Raw genomic sequence first — 21900 nt, 5'->3', positions numbered from 1 at the left:
TGCTCCATCCTTTTCTTAGTGATGGGCTTGTCCTCTTCAATGAGGATGTCTCCTTCTATGTCAATCCAAACCGAATTGCATAGGTGACAAATGAGATGAGGAAAGGCTAACCTAGCCAAAGTGGAGGACTTGTCAGCCACCTTATAGAATTCTAGAGGTATGATCTCATGAACTTCCACTTCCTCCCCAATCATGATACTATGGATCATGATGGCCCGATCCACAGTTACTTCGGATCGGTTGCTAGTGGGAATGATGGAGCGTTGGATGAACTCCAACCATCCTCTAGCCACGGGCTTAAGGTCCGGTCTTCTCAATTGAACCAGCTTGTCTCTTGAGTCGTTTTTCCATTGAGCTCCTTCCACACATATGTCCATGAGGACTTGGTCCAACCTTTGATCAAAGTTGACCCTTCTAGTGTAGGGGCGTGCGTTTTCTTGCATCATTGGCAAGTTGAACGCCAACCTTACATTTTTTGGACTAAAATCTAAGTATTTTCCCCGAACCATTGCAAGCCAATTTTTTGGATTCGGGTTCAAACTTTGATCATGGTTCCTAGTGATCCATGCATTGGCATAGAACTCTTGAACCATTGAGATTTCGACTTCTTGAATGGTGTTGGTGAGAACTTCCCAACCTCGTCTTTGAATATCATGTCGGATCTCCGGATACTCATTCTTCTTGAGCATGAAAGGAACCTCAGGGATCACTTTCTTCTTGGCCACAACTTCATAGAAGTGGTCTTGATGGACATTTGAGATGAATCTCTCCATGTCCCATGACTCGGAGGTGGAAGCTTTTGCCTTCCCTTTCCTCTTACTAGAGGTTTCTCCGGCTTTAGGTGCCATAAATGGTTATGGAAAATAAAAATAATACTTTTAGCACACCAAACTTAAAAGGTTTGTTCGTCCTCGAGCAAAAGAAGAAAGAAAGAAGGGGAAGAAGAAGAAAATAGAGGAGATTGAGGGAGAGATAGGTTCAGCCAAGGGGTAGGAGATTGGTTGTGATGTGTGAAAATAAAGGAGTGAAGAGGGGTATTTATAGGAAAGAGAGGGAATGTGGCCGAATAGAATTGGGTGCGTTTGGGAGGGAAAAGGGTTTGAATTTGAAAAGTGAGGTATGTGGGGTTTTTTGGGGAAGATGGATGGAGGTGATTGGTGAAGATAATATAGGGAAGAGAATAGGATTTGATAGGTGAGTAGTGTTTTAGGTAGAGTGTTATAGAGATGTGTGAGGGGGAGAGAGAGAGAGGTGGGGTAGGTGGGGATCCTGTGGGGTCCACAAATCCTGAGGGGTCAAGGACTTCTCATCCCTGCTCCATTTAGGCGTGCAAAAATGCCCTTAGAGTGTAATTCTGGCATTTAACGCCAAACTGCTGCCTGTTTCTGGCGTTAAACGCCAGCTTTTATACATTTCCTGGCATTTAACGCCAAGCTGTTGCTTGTTTCTGGCGTTTAACGCCAGCTTAATGCGCTGTTCTGGTGTTAAACGCCAGTATGGTGCCCATTTCTGGTGTTAAATGCCCAGAATGGTGCCAGGCTGGGCGTTTAACGCCCATTCTGCTACTCTTACTAGCGTTTAAACGCTAGAAAGCTTATCCTCCAAGGTGTGCTATTTTTAATGCTATTTTTGAATTTGCTTTGATTTTTGTAGTTATTTTTGTGACTCCACATGATAATCAACCTAAAGAAAACATAAAATAACATAGATAAATAAAATTGGGTTGCCTCCCAATAAGCGCTTCTTTAATGTCAATAGCTTGACAGTGGGCTCTCATGGAGCCTCACAGATAATCAGAGCATGGTTGTGGCCTCTCAACACCAAACTTAGAGTTTGGTTGTGGCCTCCCAACACCAAACTTAGAGTTTGAATGTGGGGGCTTTGTTTGACTCTGTATTGAGAAAAGCTTTTCATGCTTCCTCTCCATGTGTACAGAAGGAGAACCTTGAGTCTTGAATACAAGGTAGTCCTCATTCAATTGAAGGACCAACTCTCCTCTGTTAACGTCAATCACAGCTTTTGCTGTGGCTAGGAAGGGTCTGCCAAGGATGATGGATTCATCCTCCTCCTTCCCAGTGTCTAGGATTATGAAATCAGCAGGGATGTAAAGGCCTTCAACCTTTACTAGCACATCCTCTACTAGTCCATAAGCCTGTTTCACTGATTTGTCTGCCATCTCTAGTAAGATTCTTGCAGCTTGTACCTCAAAGATTCCTAGTTTCTCCATTACAGAGAGTGGCATGAGGTTTATGTCTGACCCCTGGTCACACAGAGCCTTCTTAAAGGTCATGGTGCCTATGGTACAAGGTATTAAGAACCTTCCGGGATCCTCTTTCTTTTGAGGTAATGTCTGCCTAATCAATTTATTCAATTTATTGGTGAGCAAGGGAGGTTTATCCACCCAAGTCTCATTAACAAATAACTTGGCATTCAGCTTCATGATTGCTCCAGGGTACTTAGCAACTTGCTCTTCAGTAATATCTTTATCCTCTTCAGAGGAGGAATAGTCATCAGAGCTCATGAATGGCAGAAGTAGGTTCAATGAAATCTCTATGGTCTCTAGATGAGCCTCAGATTCCTTAGGTTCCTCAATTGGGAACTCCTTTTTGTCCAGAGGACGTCCCATGAGGTCTTCCTCATTGGGATTCACGTCCTTCTCCTCCTTTCTAGGTTCGGCCACACCAAGTAAGGTTATGGCCTTGCACGCTCATTTTGGATTCTCTTCTTATTGCTTGGAAGAGTAGTAGGAGGAGTTTCAGTGACTCTTTTACTCAGCTGGCCCACTTGTGCCTCCAAATTTCTAATGGAGGACCTTGTTTTATTCATGAAACTCAGAGTGGCCTTAGATAGATCAGAGACTATGTTTGTGATGAGCGGATAATTTGTATGCTTTTTGGCATTGTTTTTAGTATGTTTTTAGTATGATTTAGTTAGTTTTTAGTATATTTTTATTAGTTTTTAGCTAAAATTCACTTTTCTGGACTTTACTATGAGTTTGTGTGTTTTTCTGTGATTTCAGGTATTTTCTGGCTGAAATTGAGGGTTCTGAGCAAAAATCTGATTTAGAGACTGAAAAGGACTGCAGATGCTGTTGGATTCTGACCTCCCTGCACTCGAAGTGGATTTTCTGGAGCTACAGAAGCCCAATTGGCGCGTTCTCAACGGCGTTGGAAAGTAGACATCCTGGGCTTTCCAGCAATATATGATAGTCCATACTTTGCCCAAGATTTGATGGCCCAAACCGGCGTGGAAAATCAGCCTCAGAAATTCCAGCGTTTAACGCTGGAACTGGCATGAAACTTGGAGTTAAACGCCCAAACTGGCATGAAAGCTGGCGTTTAACTCCAGAAAAGGTCTCTACACGAAATTGTCTCATTGCTCAACCCAAGCACACACCAAGTGGGCCCGGAAGTGGATTTTTAAGTCATTTACTCATCTCTGTACACCCTAGGTTACTAGTTTACTATTAATAGGATCTTTTGACATTGTATCAGGACCTGATGACACTTTACACTTTTTCTTGGTGTACTTTCCACGGCATGAGTCTCTAAACCCCATGGTTGGGGGTGAGGAGCTCTGCTGTGTCTTGATGGATTAATGCAATTACTACTGTTTCTCATTCAATCATGCTTGCTTCCATTCCAAGATAATACTTGTTCTTAACCCGGATGAATGTGATGATCCGTGACAATCATCATCATTCTCAACTATGAACGTGTGCCTGACAACCACCTCCGTTCTACCTTAGATTAAGTAGATATCTCTTGGATTCTTTAACCGGAATCTTCGTGGTATAAGCTAGAACTGATGGCGGCATTCAAGAGAATCCGGAAGGTCTAAACCTTGTCTGTGGTATTTTGAGTAGGATTCAATGATTGAATGACTGTGACGTGCTTCAAACTCCTAGTAGGCGGGGCGTTAGTGACAGACGCAAAAGAATCACTGGATTCTCTTCCGGCCTGACCGAGAACCGACAGCTGAATTCCACGTGCTGTGACAGAGCATATGCAATCGTTTTCACTGAGAGGATGGGAGGTAGCCATTGACAACGGTGAAACCCTACATACAGCTTGCCATGGAAGGAGCCTTGCGTGTCTGAAGAAGAAGACAGTAGGAAAGCAGAGATTCAGAAGATGGAGCATCTCCAAAACCTCAACCTATTCTCTATTACTGCAAAACAAGTAACCATTTCATGTTCTTTTGCTTTTCACAATCAATCCTGATAATTTCTGATATCCTGACTAAGATTTACAAGATAACCATAGCTTGCTTCAAGCCGACAATCTCTGTGGGATCGACCCTTGCTCACGCAAGGTATTACTTGGACGACCCAGTACACTTGCTGGTTAGTTGTGCGGAGTTGCAAAAGTGTGATTGCAATTTCGTGCACCAAGTTTTTGGCGCCGTTGCCGGGGATTGTTGAGTTTGGACAACTGACGGCTTATCTTGTTGCTTAGATTAGGATTTTTTTATTTTGTTGGTTTAGAGTCTTTTAATTGTGCGGAGTTGCAAAAGTGTGATTGCAATTTCGTGCACCAGTTTGCTAAGCTGGAGGGGCTCTGCTCAGAATTTTTTGTCTGTTGCTGAGAGGATGATGGAAAAGGCTTGCTGTTACTAAACCTGTTTCTTCCACCATTATTAAAGCCTTGTTGAGGCTTTTGTTGATCCTTCCATGAGAAATTCGGATGATTTCTCCGTGAGGGGTTATAGGTGTTTCTATAGGCTTCACCCATGTAATTCACCTCTGCCATTGTAGGGTTCTCAGGATCATAAGCTTCTTCTTCAGAAGATGCTTCTTTAGTACTGTTGGATGCATTTTGCAATCCATTCAAACTCTGAGAAATCATATTGGCTTGTTGAGTCAACATTTTGTTCTGAGCTAATATGGCATTCACAACATAATTTTCAAGAACTCACTTTCTCTGAGGCACCCCGTTACTCACAGGATTCCTTTCAGAGGTGTACATGAACTGGTTATTTGCAACCATTTCAATGAGTTCCTGAGATTCTGCAGGCATTTTCTTCAAGTGAATAGATCCACTTGCAGAATAATCCAATGACATCTTGGACAATTCAGAGGGGCATTTTCTTAGCATACCTCTGTACCTCTCTCAAGCATTATAAAGAGATTCATTATCATCTTGTTTAAAGCCTTGGATGTCCAGCCTTAGCTGTGTCATCCTTTTTGGAGGGTAAAATTGATTCAGGAATTTGTCTGATAACTGTCTCCATATTTTTATGCTTGCTGTGGGTTGGTTATTCAACCACCTCTTAGCTTGATCTTTTACAGCAAATGAAAACAGTAATAATCGGTAGACATCCTGATCCACCTCTTTATCACGTACTGTGTCAGCAATTTGTAAGAACTGTGCCAGAAACTCAGTAGATTCTTCCTGTGGAAGACTGGAATACTGGCAATTTTGCTGCACCATGATAATGAGTTGAGGGTTTAGCTCAATTTTGGAGGTATACAGATGCTACTCCCATATGCATCTGTAATGGGGTTAGCATATGACCCCAGAGTCCTTCTGGACTGCTCAACTCCACTTAGGTCCATGAGGGAGAAACGGAGATGATATGGATTGCAAGTAAAGTAAAAAAAAATTTTCGTTTTTAATTAAAGATGACCGAAAATAATAAAATAAATGGGAGAGAAAATAGAATAAAATTTCGAAAACTAAAAGAAAATAAAATCGAAGCCAATTGAAAACTAAATCAATTAATTAATTAAAAAGACTTTGGAATTAGCAATTAAGAAGATATGAATGAAAATTATTTTGAAAAAGATTTGTTTTTGAAATGAGGAGAGAGAAAAACAACAAGATGACACCAAACTTAAAATTTGTAGAAAATCAAACACAAATTTTCGAAAATTTTAAAGGAAAACACAAAGAAGACACCAAACTTAGAACCTTTAAAGATCAAGAAAAGACTAAGAACATTCAAATTCGAAAAATTAAAAGAAAACAAAAACATGCAATTGACACCAAACATAAAATACGAAACTAAACTCAAATAAAAGACTCTAAACCCACAAAAATAAAACAGTCCTAATCTAAGCAACAAGATAAATCGTCAGTTGTCCAAACTCGAACAATCCCCGGCAACGGCGCCAAAAACTTGCGGCACGAAATTGCAATCACACTTTTGTAATTCCGCACAACTAACCAGCAAGTGCACTGGGTCGTCCAAGTAATACCTTACGTGAGTAAGGGTCGATCCCACGGAGATTGTTGGCTTGAAGCAAGCTATGGTTATCTTGTAACTCTTAGTCAGGATATCGATAATTCTCAGGTTTAATTATGAAAAGTAAAAGAACATGAAATAAATACTTGTTTTGCAGTAATGGAGAACAGGTTGAGGTTTTGGAGATGCTCTATCTTCTGAATCTCTGCTTTTCTACTGTCTTCTTCTTCAGGCATGCAAGGCTCCTTCCGTGGCAAGCTGTATGTAGGGTTTCATTGTTGTCAATGGCTACCTCCCATCCTCTCAGTGAAAATGTTCAACGCGCTCTGTCACAGCACGGCTAATCATCTGTCGGTTCTCAATCAGGTTGGAATAGAATCCAGTGATTCTTTTGCGTCTGTCACTAACGCCCATCCCTCAGGAGTTTGAAGCTCATCACAGTTATTCAATCCTTGAATCCTACTCAGAATACCATAGACAAGGTTTAGACCTTCCGGATTCTCTTGAATGCCGCCATCAATTCTAGCTTATACCACGAAGATTCTGATTAAGGAATCCAAGAGATATTCACTCAATCTAAAGTAAAATGGAGGTGGTTGTCAGGCACACGTTCATAGGTGAGAATGATGATGAGTGTCACGGAACATCACATTCATCAAGTTGAGGAACAAGTGATATCTTAGAATAGAAGCAAGCGTGATTGAATGAAAAGCAGTAGTAATTGCATTAATCCATCAAGACACAGCAGAGCTCCTCACCCCAAACCACGGGGTTTTGAGACTCATGCCATAGACGATACAATAAGAAACATGTAATGTGTCATAAGATCCAGATACAATGTCAAAATATCCTATTTATAGTGAACTAGTAACCTACGCTATACAGAAATGAGTAAATGACGTAAAAATCCACTTCCGGGGTCCACTTGGTGTGTGCTTGGGCTGAGCATTGAAGCTTTCATGTGTAGAGACTTTTCTTGGAGTTAAACGCCAGCTTCAGTTTGGGCGTTTAACTCCAATTTTTGTGCTAGTTCCGGCGTTAAACGCCGGGAATTCTGAAGCTGATTTGCAACGCCGGTTTGGGCCATCAAATCTCGGGCAAAGTATGGACTATTATACATTGCTGGAAAGCCCAGGATGTCTACTTTCTAACGCAATTGAGAGCGCGCTAATTGGGCTTCTTTATATCCAGAAAATCCACTTCGAGTGCAGGGAGGTCAGAATCCAACAGCATCTGCAGTCCTTTTTCAGCCTCTGAATCAGATTTTTGCTCAGGTCCCTCAATTTCAGCCAGAAATTACCTAAAATCACAGAAAAACACACAAACTCATAGTAAAGCCCAGAAAAGTGAATTTTAAATGAAAACTAATAAAAACATACTAAAAACTAACTAAAATGTACTAAAAACATACTAAAAATAGTGCCAAAAAGCGTATAAATTATCCGCTCATCAGAGAGGCCAACGTCAGAGCCAACGTTGGCCCATAATTTTCAAGAACTCACTTTCTCTGAGGCACCCCGTTACTCACAGGATTCCTTTCAGAGGTGTACATGAACTGGTTATTTGCAACCATTTCAATGAGTTCTTGAGATTCTGCAGGCATTTTCTTCAAGTGAATAGATCCACTTGCAGAATAATCCAATGACATCTTAGACAATTCAGACAGACCATCATAGAATATGTCCAGGATGGTCTATTCTGAGATCATGTCAGAAGGACACTTTTTGATCAGTTGCTTGTATCTTTCCCAAGCTTCATAGAGGGATTCACCTTCTTTCTGCCTGAAGGTTTGAACATCCACTCCAAGCTTGCTCAGCTTTTGAAGAAAAAAGAACTTGGCTAAGAAAGCCGTGACCAGCTTATCCCAAGAGTTCAGGCTATCTCTAGGTTGAGAGTCTAACCATATTCTAGCTCTGTCTCTTACAGTAAAAGGGAAAAGCATAAGCTTGTAGACCTCGGGATCAACTCCATTGGTCTTAACAGTATCACAGATCTGCAAGAATTCAGTTAAGAACTGAAAAGGATCTTCTTATGGAAGTCCATGAAACTTGCAATTCTGTTGCATCAGAGAAACTAATTGAGGCTTTAGCTCAAAATTGTTTACTCCAATGGCAGGGATTGAGATGCTTCTTCCATGGAAGTTGGAATTTGGTGTAGTAAAGTCACCAAGCATCTTCCTTGCATTGTTATTGTTGTTGGGTTCGGCCATTACTTCTTCTTCGAGATTCTCTGTAAGATTTTCTCTGGATTGTTGTGCTTTAGCTTCTCTTAGCTTCTTCTTCAGAGTCCTTTCAGGTTCAGGATCTGCTTCAACAAGAATGTTCTTGTCCTTGCTCCTGCTCATATGAAAAAGAAGAGGAATCCTCTATGTCATAGTATAGTGATTCCTTTATGTGAGTAGAAGAAGAAAAGAATAAGAATGAAGAAGGAAAAATTTGAACACACACACAGAGAGAGAGAGAGGGATCGAATTATAAGAAGAAGAGAAGAGTGTTAGTGATTAAATAAATAAATAGAAGAAGATGAGAGAGAGAGTTTTTGAAAATAATTAAAAAGAAAATATTTTTGTTTTTATTTTAAAATTTTAGTTAGAATTCGAAAATTAAGAGAAGAAATAAAATAAAAATTAAAATTTGAAACAATTAGTTAATTAAAAGAATTTGAAAAAGGGTGAAGATGATTTTTGAAAATTAAAGAGAGAAAATTAGTTAGGCGGTTTTGAAAAAGATAAGAAATAGTAAAACAAACAAAGAGTCAATTAGTTAATTGAAAAAGATTTGAAAATAAATTTTGAAAGGATAAGAAATTAGAAAAGATTTTGAAATTAAAGTTTGAAAAAGATATGATTTGAAAAAGATTTGATTAAAAAATATATGATTTGAAAAAGATATGATTAAAAAGATATGATTGAAATTTATTTAAAAAAGATTTGAAAAAGAAATTTAGAAAGATTTGATTTTGAAAATTAAAGTTAATGACTTGACTAACAAAAAACTAAAAGATATGATTCTAGAATTTAAAAGCTGAACCTTTCTTAACAAGAAAGTAACAAACTTGAAATTTTTGAATCAGTTACATTAATTGTTAGTAAGGTTTTTGAAAATTTGAAATGAAATTAAGAAAAAGATTTTGAAAAACAGTTTTTAAAATTTTCGAAAAACATGAAAGAAAAGATGAAAAAGGTTTGATTTTTTAAAAAGTTTTGAAAAGATAGGATTTTTGAAATTGAAATCTTGACTTGACTAACAAGAAACAACTTATTTTAAAAATTTTTGACTAAGTCAACCCAAAGATTTCGAAATTTATGAGAGAAATAAGGTAAAGATATTTTTTTATTTTTGAATTTTTAATGAGGAGAGAGAAAATCATAAAAATGACTCAAAACATGAAAATTTTGAATCAAAACCAATTATGCATGCAAGAACACTATAAATGTCAAGATGAACACCAAGAACACTTTGAAGATCATGATGAACATCAAGAACTTATTTTTGAAAAATTTTCAAGAAAAGAAAAACATGCAAGACACCAAACTTAGAAATTTTTTATATTCAGACTCTAAGAGTTCAAGAATGTAAAGATCAAACAAGAAGACTTACCAAGAACAATGATGAGCAGATATTTTATACGCTTTTTGGGGGGTATTTTCATATAATTTTTAGTAGGATCTAGCCACTTTTTAGTATATTTCTATTAGTTTTTATGCAAAATTCACATTCCTGGACTTTACTATGAGTTTGTGTGTTTTTCTGTGATTTCATGTATTTTCTGACTGAAATTGAGGGACCTGAGCAAAAATCTGATTCAGAGGCTCAAAAAGGACTGCAGATGTTGTTGGATTCTGACCTCCCTGCACTCGAAGTGGATTTTCTGGAGCTACAGAACTCCAAATGGAGCGCTCTCAATTGCGTTGGAAAGTCGACATCTAGGGCTTTCCATCAATATATAATAGTTCATACTATGCGCAAGTTTTGATGACGTAAAATGGCGTCAAAACGCCAGCTCTCTCCCCTTTTCTAGCGTCAAAACGCCAAAACTGACATAAAAGTTAGAGTTAAAGCCCAAACTGGCACCAACACTAGCGTTTAAAAACAACCTATCTTAGTTTACTCATTTTCTGTAAACCTAGGTTACTAGTTGAGTATAAAAACTACTTTTAGAGATTTATTTTGTACCTCATGACATTTTACATATTTTATCTTGTATTTCTGACGGCATGAGTCTTTAAATTCCATGGTTGGGGGTGAGGAACTCTGCTGTGTTTCGATGAATTAATGCAATTACTATAGCTTTCTATTCAATCACGCTTGTCTCTATTCTATGATATTCACTCACACTTCATCCTGATGAATGTGATGATCTGTGACACTCATCACCATTCTCAACCTATGAACACATGCGTGACAACCACTTCCGTTCTACCATAGATTGAGTGTATATCTCTTAGCCTTTTGGTTCATGATTAGAGTTTTCGTGGTATAGGCTAGGACTATTGGCGGCCATTCCTGAGATTTGGAAAGTCTAAACCTTGTTTGTGGTATTCCGAGTAGGATCTGGGCGGGGATGACTGTGACGAGCTTCAATCTCGCGAGTGTTAGGCGTATTGACAGACGCAAAAGAATCAATGGATTATATTCCAACATGGGCGAGAACCGACAGATGATTAGCTGTGCGGTGACAGTGCATTTGGACCATTTTCACTAAGAGGATGGATGGTAGCCATTGACAACGGTGATCCACCAACACACAGCTTGCCATGGAAGGAGCTTTGCGTGCGTGAAGAAGAAGACAGTGGGAAAGCAGAGATCCAGAAGACGGAGCATCTCCAAAACCTCAACCCGTTCTCTATTACTGAATCACAAGTACCTTTTATTTCATGTTCTTCTATTTTATTGCAAACAAAACCCTTTTCATTGATAATCTCCTGACTAAGAGTTACAAGATAACCATACCTTGCTTTAAGCCGACAATCTCTGCGGGATCGACCCTTACTCACGTAAGGTATTACTTGGACGACCCAGTGCACTTGCTGGTTAGTTGTGCGGAATCGCAAGTGTGATTTCAATTTCGTGCACCAAGTTTTTGGCTCCGTTGCCAGGGATTGTTCGAGTTTGAACAATTGACGGTTTATCTTGTTACTTAGATTAGGAAAAATTTGTCTTTTTGGTTTAGAGTCACTAGGATTGCATCTTTTATTATTCCTTTTTTTTTAAAAAAATCTTTCAAAAATATTATTTTTCTTTATTAATTTTTAATTTTTCTTGGAGTCTTTTATTAGAGTTTAGTTTCATATTTTAAGTTTGGTGTCAATTGCATGTTTTTAGTTTCCTTTAAAAATACCTTTTTAAAACACGTTAAATTTATAGCTCAGTTGGCTAAAGCATTGTGCTTGTGTTCTTGGTAATTGAGTATCTTCCTTTTAAAAACTTTTTCAAAAATAATTTTTCTTTGATTAAATCTTGTGCCAAACTTTAAGTTTGGTGTTCTCTTGTTAATTTTTCTTTAGTTTTCGAAAATTTTATTTTGGTTTTCTAAAAAATTTTAAGTTTGGTGTTCTTTCTTTTGTTCTTGTTGTTCTTGTGAGTCTTCAAGGTGTTCTTGAGTCTTTTTTGTGTTTTGATCTTAAAATTTTTAAGTTTGGTGTGCCTTGGTGTTTTCCCTCCAAAATTTTCAAAAAACAAGGAGCATTGGATCTAAAAATTTTAAGTCTTGTGTCTTTTATGTGTTTTTCTCTTTCATATTAAAATTCAAAAATAAAAAAATATCTTTTCCTTTAATTGCTCATAATTTTCGAATCCCTTGGGTTGACTTGGTCAAAATTTTTCAAATCATATCCTTTTAAGATTTTTTTTTTAAAATCATATCTTTCTCAAAACTCCCTAACCACTTTCTCTCCCCTCGCTTTTCGAAAATCTTCATAAAAAAATTCAAATCTTTTTTATTTTTTAATTATTTTAGTCTCCATTTTTTATTATTATTATTATTTCAAAAAAATAAATATAAATAAATAAATAAATATAATAAAATAAATCCACATCATCTCCCTTTCTCCATCATGGAACTAAGTGGAAATGAACAGTCCAGAAGGACTCTGGGGTCATATGCTAATCCCGCTGCTGCTTCATATGGGAGTAGTATCTGTATACCCTCTATCGGAGTCAGTAGTTTTGAGTTGAATCCTCAGCTCATTATCATGGTGCAGCAAAATTGCCAGTATTCCGGTCTTCCACAGGAAGAACCTACTGAATTTCTTGCACAGTTCTTACAAATTGCTGACACAGTACATGAGAAAAAAGTAGACCATGATGTCTATAGATTATTACTATTTCCATTTGCTGTAAAAGACCAAGCTAAGAGGTGTTTAAATAACCAACCTAAGGCCAGCATAAAGACATGGAAATAGCTGTCAGAAAAATTTCTGAATCAATATTTCCCTCCTAAGAGGATGACATAGCTAAGGCTGGACATCCAAGGCTTTAAACAAGAGGATAATGAATCCCTTTATAATACCTGGGAGAGGTACATAGAGATGCTGAGGAAATGCCCCTCTAAAATGATTTCAGAATGGGTGCAGTTAGATATCTTCTACTATGGGCTTATAGAAAAAGCTCAGATATCTCTAGACCACTCAGCTGGTGGATCTATACACATGAGAAAGACAATTGAAGAAGCTCAAGAGCTTATAGATACAGTTGCTCGAAATCAGCATCTGTACTTGAGCAGTGAGTCCTCCATGAAGGAAGAGGCTAAAGTAGTATCTCTTGACCTTAGTCCTCCAGAAAAAGTTGCAGAAATCAACCAGCAATTACTTACTCTGACAAAACAGTTAGCAGAAATTAAAGAAATGTTACAAGATACTCAAGATGCTAATAAAAATATGGAAGCACAACTTGACCAGACAAGACAACAGTTATCTAAACAAATAACAGAAGAATGTCAAGCTGTTCAATTAAGGAGTGGAAAAACATTAAATACATCAACTCAAAGCAGCAGAAAGCCAAGGAAAGAACAGCTGACAGAGGACGAATAGTATGCTACCCAAAATCCCTCTGAGGACATTAAGAGCCCAAAGAGGAATGATTCTGGCATTCAAACACCAGAAAAGGGTGACAAACTAGCGTTAAACGCCCAGTGGATGCCCAATTCTAGCATTCAAACGCCAGAAAAGGGTGAAAAGTTGGCATCAAACGCCAATTCCATGTTCAATTCTGGCGTTCAAATGCCAGAACAGGGTAGGAATCTGGCGTTAAACGCCAATCCAGCACCCAATCCTGGCGTTCAAACGCCAGTAAGGGATCAGACACCTGCAAGTGCTAATAATAACTCCCTCAAGAAGGCATCTCAGCCTGCTTCTATTGGAAATAAACCTGCAGCAACCAAGGTTGAAGAATATAAAGCCAAAATACCTTATCCTCAGAAACTCCACCAAGCGGAACAGGATAAGCAATTTGCCCGCTTTACAGACTATCTCAGGACTCTTGAAATAAAGATTCCGTTTGCAGAAGCACTTGAGCAAATACCTTCCTATGCTAAGTTCATGAAAGAGATCTTAAGCCATAAGAAGGATTGGAGAGAAACTGAAAAAGTTTTTTTTATTGAGGAATGCAGTGCAGTCATTCTAAATAGCTTACCAGAAAAGCTTAAGGACCCCGGAAGCTTTATGATACCATGCACATTAGAGGGAATTTGTACCAAGACAGCTCTATGTGATCTTGGGGCAAGTATCAACCTAATCCCTGTATCCACTATCAGAAAGCTTGGTTTGACAGAAGAGATCAAACCAACCTAGATTTGTCTTCAACTTGCTGATGGCTCTATTAAATACCCATCAAGCATAATTGAAGACATGATTGTCAAGGTTGGGCCATTTTCCTTCCCCACTGACTTTGTAGTGCTGGAAATGGAGGAGCACAAGAGTGTAACTCTCATTCTAAGAAGACCTTTCCTAGCAACTGGCCGAACTCTCATTGATGTTCAAAAAGGGAAAGTGACCCTGAGAGTCAATGAGGATGAGTTTAAGTTGAATCCTATCAAAGTTATGCAACATCCAGACACACCAAAAGACTGCATGAAAGTTGATCTTATTGACTCTTGGTAGAAGAATTCAATATGGCTGAAAGTCTCAAATTAGAGTTAGAGGACATATTTAAAGATGTTCAGCCTGATCTGGAGGAGCCAGAGGAAATAGAAGAACCTCTAAAAACTCCTCAACTAGAGGAAAAGCCCACCCCAAACCAGAGCTCAAACCACTACCATCATCCCTGAAATATGCATTTCTGGGATAAGACAACACTTTTTCTGTGATCATAAGCTCTACCTTAAAGCCACAAGAAGAGAAAGCACTGATTCAAGTGCTAAGGACACACAAGACAGCTCTTGGGTGGTCCATAAGTGATCTTAAGGGAATTAGCCCAGCCAGAAGCATGCACAAGATTCCCTTGGAGGATAATGCTAAGCTAGTGGTTCAACCACAAAGGCGGCTAAATCTAGCCATGAAGGAAGTGGTGTAGAAATATGTCACTAAATTACCAGAGGCTGAGATTATTTATCCAATTTCTGATAGCCCCTGGGTGAGCCCTGTCCAAGTCGTCCCCAAGAAGGGAGGCATGACAGTAGTTCATAATGAGAAAAATGAACTGGTTCCCACAATAACAGTTACAGGGTGGCGCATGTGTATTGACTACAGAAGACTCAATACAGCCACCAGAAAGGATCATTTTCCTTTACCATTCATAGACCAGATGCTAGAAAGACTAGCAGGTCACGATTTTTACTGCTTTTTGGATGGCTATTCAGGCTACAACCAAATTATAGTAGATCCCGAGGATCAAGAGAAAACAACATTCACATGTCCATCTGGAGCATTTACCTACAGAAGGATGCCATTTGGGCTATGTAATGCACCTGCAACCTTTCAGAGATGCATGCTCTCTATTTTCTCTGATATAGTGGAAATATTTTGGGAAGTCTTCATGGATGACTTCTCAGTATATGGAGACTCATTCAGCTCCTGTCTTGATCACCTGACACTTGTTCTGCAAAGGTGCCAAGAGACTAACCTGGTGTTAAACTGGGAAAAATGTCACTTTATGGTGATGGTGCACGAAATTGTGATCATTAACAATGGCGCCAAAGACTTGGAACTCTCAAACGTGAATCACACTTTGTCACAACTTCGCACAACTAACCAGCAAGTGCACTGGGTCATCCAAGTAGTAAACCTTACGTGAGTAAGGGTCGATCCCACGGAGATTGTTGGTATGAAGCAAGCTATGGTCATCTTGTAAATCTCAGTTAGGCGGATTCAAATGGTTATAATGGTTTTCGAAAATAAAGATAAATAAATCATAAAATAGAGATAGAGATACTTATCTAAATCATTGGTGGGAATTTAAAATAATTGTATGGAGATGCTTTGTTCCTTCTGAATCTCTGCTTCCCCACTGCTTCCATCTAATCATTCTTACTCCCTTCCATGGCAAGCTGTCTGTTGGGTTTCATCGTTGTCAATAGCTACCTCACGTCCTCTCGGTGAAAATGGTCCAAATCAAACGTGCAGAGCTTGAGCTTGAGCTGAGCTTAAGCTTTACACGTGCAGAGGCTTCTCTTGGAGTTAAACGCCAAGTTGTAACGTGTTTTTGGCGTTTAACTCTGGTTTGTGACATGTTTCTGGTGTTTTACTCCAGAATGCAGCATGGAACTGGTGTTGAATGCCAGTTTGCATTATCTAAACTCGAATAAAGAATGGACTATTATATATTGTGGGAAATCCTTGGATGTCTACTTTCCAACGCAATTGAGAGCGCACCATTTGGAGTTTTGGAGCTCCAGAAAATCCATTTCGAGTGTAGGGAGCTCAGAATCCAACAACATCAGCAGTCCTTTTTCAGCCTAAATCAGATTTTTGCTTAGGTCCCTCAATTTCGGCCAGAAAATACCTAAAATCACAGAAAGACACAAAAACTCATAGTAAAGTCCAGAAATGGGAATTTTGCATAAAAACTAATAAAAACATCCCTAAAAGTAGCTAGATCCTACTAAAAACAACCTAAAAACAATGCCAAAAAGCTATAAATTATCCGCTCATCACAACACCAAACTTAAATTGTTGCTTGTCCCCAAGCAACTGAAAATCAAATAGGATAAAAAGAAGAGAATATACTATAAATCTTAAAATATCAATGAATATTAGTTTTAATTAGATGAGCGGGACTTGTAGCTTTTTGCTTCTGAACAGTTTTGGCATCTCACTTTATCCTTTGAAGTTTAGAATGATTGGCATCCATAGGAACTAAGAGTTCAGATAGTGTTATTGATTCTCCTTGTTAAGTATGTTGATTCTTGAACACAGCTACTTTTATGAGTCTTGGTCGTGGCCCTAAGCACTTTGTTTTCCAATATTACCACCGGATACATAAATGCCACAGACACATGACTGGGTGAACCTTTTCAGATTGTGACTCAGCTGTGCTAAAGTCCTCAGTTAGAGGTGTCCAGAGATCTTAAGCACACTCTTTTTGCTTTGGATCACGACTTTAACCACTCAGTCTCAAGCTTTTCACTTGGACCTTCATGCCACAAGCACATGGTTAAGGACAGCTTGATTTAGCCGCTTAGGCCTGGATTTCATTTCCTTGGGCCCTCCTATCCATTGATGCTCAAAGCCTTGGATCCTTTTTACCCTTGCGTTTTGGTTTTAAAGGCTATTGGCTTTTTCTGCTTGCTTTTTCTTTCTCTTTCTCTTTTTTTTTTCGCAAGCTTCTTCTTTTTCACTGCTTTTTCTTGCTTCAAGAATCAATTTCATGATTTTTCAAATTATCAATAACATTTCTCTTTGTTCATCATTCTTTCAAGAGCCAACAATTTTAACATTCATAAACAACAAGATCAAAAATATGCACTGTTCAAGCATTCGTTCAGAAAACAAAAAGTATTATCACCACATCAATATAATTAAACTAATTTTCAAGGATGAATTCGAAACTCATGTACTTCTTATTCTTTTGTATTAGAAACATTTTTCGTTTAAGAAAGGTGAAAGATTTAAGGAATTATTCATAGCCTTAAGACATAGTTATTAGATACCAATGATCATGCAGTAAAGACTCAAAACATAGACAAACATATAGCATAAAACTGAAAAAAAAACAGAGAGATAAGAATGAGGAAGTTAAGGAATGAGTCCACCTTAGTGATGGTGGCGCCTTCTTCTTAAAGGACCAATAGTGTCCTTGAGCTCCTCTATGTCTCTTCCTTGCCTTTGTTGCTTCATCCCTAGTGATTTTGGTGCTCCTATCCTTAGTTGCTCCCAATAGTTGTGTGGAGGAAAATGTATCCCTTGAGGCATCTCATGGATTTCTTGATGAGGGAATTCCTCATGCTCTTGTTGAGGTCCATGAGTGGGCTCTCTTGTTGTGCAGTCAAATACTCTATTACTGAGCTATGGACCTTTGAGATGAACTTCTCCATCTCCCATGACTTGGAGGTGGAAGCTTTTGTTTTCCCTTTCCACTTTCTTGAGGTTTCTCTGGCCTTAGGTGCCATCAATGGTTATGGAAAAACAAAAAAAAAAAGCTATGCTTTTACCACACCAAACTTAGAATGTTGCTCGCCCTCGAGCAAAAGATGAAAGAATAGATGAAGAAGAAGAAGATATGAAGGAGAGGGAGAGAGGTGTGTATTTGGCCAAGGGGGAGAAGAGAGAGTTGTGTTGTGTGAAAATGAAGAAGGATGGAGGGGATTATATAGTGGAGGAAGAGAGAGAAAGATGTGGGTGAATGGTATAGTGTTATTGGATTGTGTGAAGAAGAAATAAGGTAGGTGGGGATCCTGTAGGGTCCACAGATCCTGAGGTGTCAAGGATTTCTCATCCCTGCACCCTTTAGGTGTGTAAAATGCCCTCTATATGCAATCTTGGCGTTTAACGCCAGACTGATGCTTATTTCTGGCGTTAAACGCCCAATGTAGCTTGTTTCTGGCGTTTAATACCAGCCTGATGCTTGTTTCTAGCGTTAAACGCCAACTTGGTGCTTGTTTCTGGCGTTAAACGCCAGCTTGGTGCTTGTTTCTGGCGTTAAACGCCAGACAGATGCTTGTTTCTAGCGTTTAAACGCCAGACAGCTCTTTCTACAGGGTGTGCTTTTTCTTCTGCTATTTTTGATTCTGTTTTTAATTTTTGCAATTATTTTGTGACTCCACATGATCATACACCTAATAAAACATAAAAGAACAATAGAAATATAGATAAATAAAATTAGGTTGCCTCCCAATAAGCGCTTCTTTAATGTCAATAGCTGGACAATGAGCCCTCATGGAGCTTCACAGATGTTCAGAGCATTGTTGGGACCTCCCAACACCAAACTTAGAGTTTGAATGTGGGGGTTCAACACCAAACTTAGAGTTTGGTTGTGGCCTCCCAACACCAAACTTAGAGTTTGATTGTGGGGGCTTTGTTTGACTCTATATTGAGAGAAGCTTATCGTGCCTCTTTTCCATGGTTGCAGAGGAAGATCCTTGAGCTTTAAACACAAGGTAGTCCCCATTCAATTGAAGGACTAGCTCTCCTCTGTCAACATTAATCACAGCTCCTGCTGTGGCTAGGAAAGGTCTTCCAAGGATGATGCATTTATCCTCATCATTTCCAGTGTCTAAGATTATGAAATGAGCAGGGATGTAAAAGCCTTTAACCTTCACTAACACGTCCTCTACCAATCCATAAGCTTGTTTTATTGACTTCTCTGCCATCTCTAATGAGATTCTTGCAGCTTGTACCTCAAAAATCCCAGTTTCTCTATTATAGAGAATGGCATAAGATTTATACCTGACCCCAGGTCACATAGAGCCATCTCAAAGATCATGGTGCCTATGGTATAGGATATTAAGAATTTACCAGGATCTTTTTTTTTTTGAGGTAGAGTTTGCTGAACCCATGTATTTAGTTCACTAATGAGCAAGGGAGGTTCACCTTCCCAAGTCTCATTACCAAACAACTTGGCATTTAGCTTCATGATGGCTCTTAGATATTGAGCAACTTGATCTTCAGTTACATCTTCATCCTCTTCAGAGGAAGAGTAGTTCTCAGAGCTCATGAATGGCAAAAGGAAGTTTAATGGAATCTCTATGGTCTCTATATGAGCCTCAGATTCCTTTAGGTCCTCAATAGGAAACTCCTTTCTGTCTGGAGGACATCCCATGAGGTCTTCCTCATTGGGATTCACGTCCTCCCCTTCCTCTTTGGATTCGGCCATTTTGATTATATCAATGGCCTTGCACTCTCTTTTTGGATTATCTTCTGTATTTGCTTGGGAGAGTACTATGAGGAGTTTCAATGATTTTCTTACTTAGCTGACCCACTTGTGCCTCCAAGTTTCTAATGGAGGACCTTGTTTCATTCATGAAACTTAAAGTGGCCTTAGATAGACCAGAGACTATGTTTGCTAAGCTAGAGGGGCTCTACTCAGAATTCTCTGTCTGTTGCTGAGAAGATGATGGAAAAGGCTTGCTATTGCTAAACCTGTTTCTTCCACCATTATTAAAGCCTTGTTAAGGATTTTGTTGATCCTTCCATGAGAAATTTGGATGATTTCTCCATGAGGGATTATAGGTGTTTCCATAGGCTTCACCCATGTAATTCACCTCTGCCATTGCAGGGTTCTCAGGATCATAAGCTTCTTCTTCAGAAGATGCCTCTTTAGTACTGTTGGATGCATTTTACCATCCATTCAGACTCTGAGAAATCATGTTGACTTGCTGAGTCAACATTTTGTTCTGAGCCAATATGGCATTCAGAGTATTAATTTCAAGAATTGCCCTTTTCTGAGGCATCTCATTACTCACAGGATTCCTCTCAGAGGTGTACATGAATTGGTTATTTGCAACCATGTCAATGAGTTCTTGAGCTTCTGTAGGTGTTTTCTTTAGGTGAATGGATCCACCTGTAGAATGGTCCAATGACATCTTGGAGAGCTCAGATAGACCATCAGAGAATATATCCAAAATAGTCCATTCTGAAAGCATGCCAGAAGGACATTTTTTGGTCAACTGCTTGTATCTTTTCCAAGCTTCATAGAGGGATTCACCATCTTTTTACTTGAAGGTCTGAACATCCACTCTGATCTTGCTCAACTTTTGAGGAGGAAAGAACTTGGCCAAGAAGGCCGTGACCAGTTTATCCCAAGAGTCCAGGCTATCTTTAGGTTGTGAGTCCAACCATGTTCTAGCTCTGTCTCTTACAGCAAAGGGGAAAAGCATGAGCCTGTAGACTTCAGGATCTACTCCATTAGTCTTAACAGTATCACAGATCTACAAGAATTCAGTTAAAAACTGATAGGGATCTTCTGATGGAAGTCCATGAAACTTGCAGTTCTGTTGCATTAGAGCAACTAGTTGAGGCTTCAGCTCAACATTGTTTGCTCCAATGGCAGGGATTGAGATGCTTCTTCCATAAAAATTGGAAGTAGGTGTAGTATAATCACCAAGCATCCTTCTTGTGCCTCCACCATTGTTATTGGGTTCGGCCATGTCTCTTTCCTTTTCGAGATTCTCTGTAAGGTTTTCTCTGATTTATTGTGCTTTAGCTTCTCTTAGTTTCTTCTTTAGAGTCCTTTCAGGTTTAGGATATGCTTCAACAAGAATGTCCTTGTCCTTGCTCCTGTTCATATGAAAAAGAAGAGAACAGAAAAGGAAGAGAAATCCTCTATGTCACAGTATAGAGATTCCTTTATGTGAGTAGAAGAAGAAAAGAATAGAAGAAGGAGGAGAAAAATTCGAACACAGAGGAGAAGAGAGGGCTCAAATTTTTAGATGAAAAGAAGTGGTAGTAATTAAATAAATAAATAGAAGAAGGTGAGAGAGAGGAGTTTTTGAAAATTAATTTTTGAAAAATTGGTTAGTGAATTTCGAAAATTAAGAGAAGAAATAAAATTAAAATTAAAATTTGAAACAATTAGTTAATTAAAAAGAATTTTGAAAAAGGGTGAGGGATTTTCGAAAATTAGAGAGAGAAAAGTAGTTAGGTGGTTTTGAAAAAGATAAGAAACAAACAAAAAGTCAATTAGTAAATTGAAAAAGATTTGAAAATCAAAAAGATAGGAAGTTAGAAAAGATTTTTGAAATTGATTTTGAAAAAGATATGATTTGAAAAAGATATGTTTGACAAGATATGATTGAAATTTACTTTGAAAAAGATTTGAAAAGGAAATTAAAAAGATTTAATTTTTAAAATTAAAATTGATTACTTGACTAACAAGAAACTAAAAGATATGATTCTAGAATTTAAAGATTGAACCTTTCTTAACAAGAAAGTAACAAACTTCAAATTTTTTAATCAATCACATTAATTGTTAGTAAAGTTTTCGAAAATTATGAAATAAAATTGAGAAAAAGATTTTGAAAATCAATTTTAAAAATATTTTCGAAAATATAAAAGAAAAATAAAAAAGATTTGATTTTCGAAAAAAATTTTGAAAAGTTAAGACTTTTAAAATTGAAATCTTGACTTGACTAACAAGAAATAACATATTTTAAAAATTTTTGACTAAGTCAACCCAAAGATTTCAAAATTTATGAGAGAAATAAGAAAAAAGATATTTTTTTATTTTTGAATTTTTAATGATGAGAGAGAAAAATACAAATATGACCCAAAACATAAAAATTATGGATCAAAACACATGATGCATGCAAGAACACTATGAATGTCAAGATGAACACCAAGAA

General features: G+C 38.1%; 1 non-coding gene across 1 annotated transcript; it reads left to right on the top strand.

The window, feature by feature from the left end:
* Positions 1–20195: 20195 nt before the first annotated feature.
* LOC112798661 (small nucleolar RNA R71) lies at positions 20196–20304 on the top strand. Its single transcript, XR_003200263.1, has one exon. It is a non-coding gene; the product is annotated as a small nucleolar RNA R71 (small nucleolar RNA).
* Positions 20305–21900: the final 1596 nt, after the last annotated feature.

This window comes from Arachis hypogaea, chromosome 4 (assembly GCF_003086295.3).
Source record: "Arachis hypogaea cultivar Tifrunner chromosome 4, arahy.Tifrunner.gnm2.J5K5, whole genome shotgun sequence".
Classification (NCBI taxonomy): Eukaryota; Viridiplantae; Streptophyta; class Magnoliopsida; order Fabales; family Fabaceae; genus Arachis; species Arachis hypogaea.
This window is presented reverse-complemented; position numbering and strand designations above follow the sequence as displayed.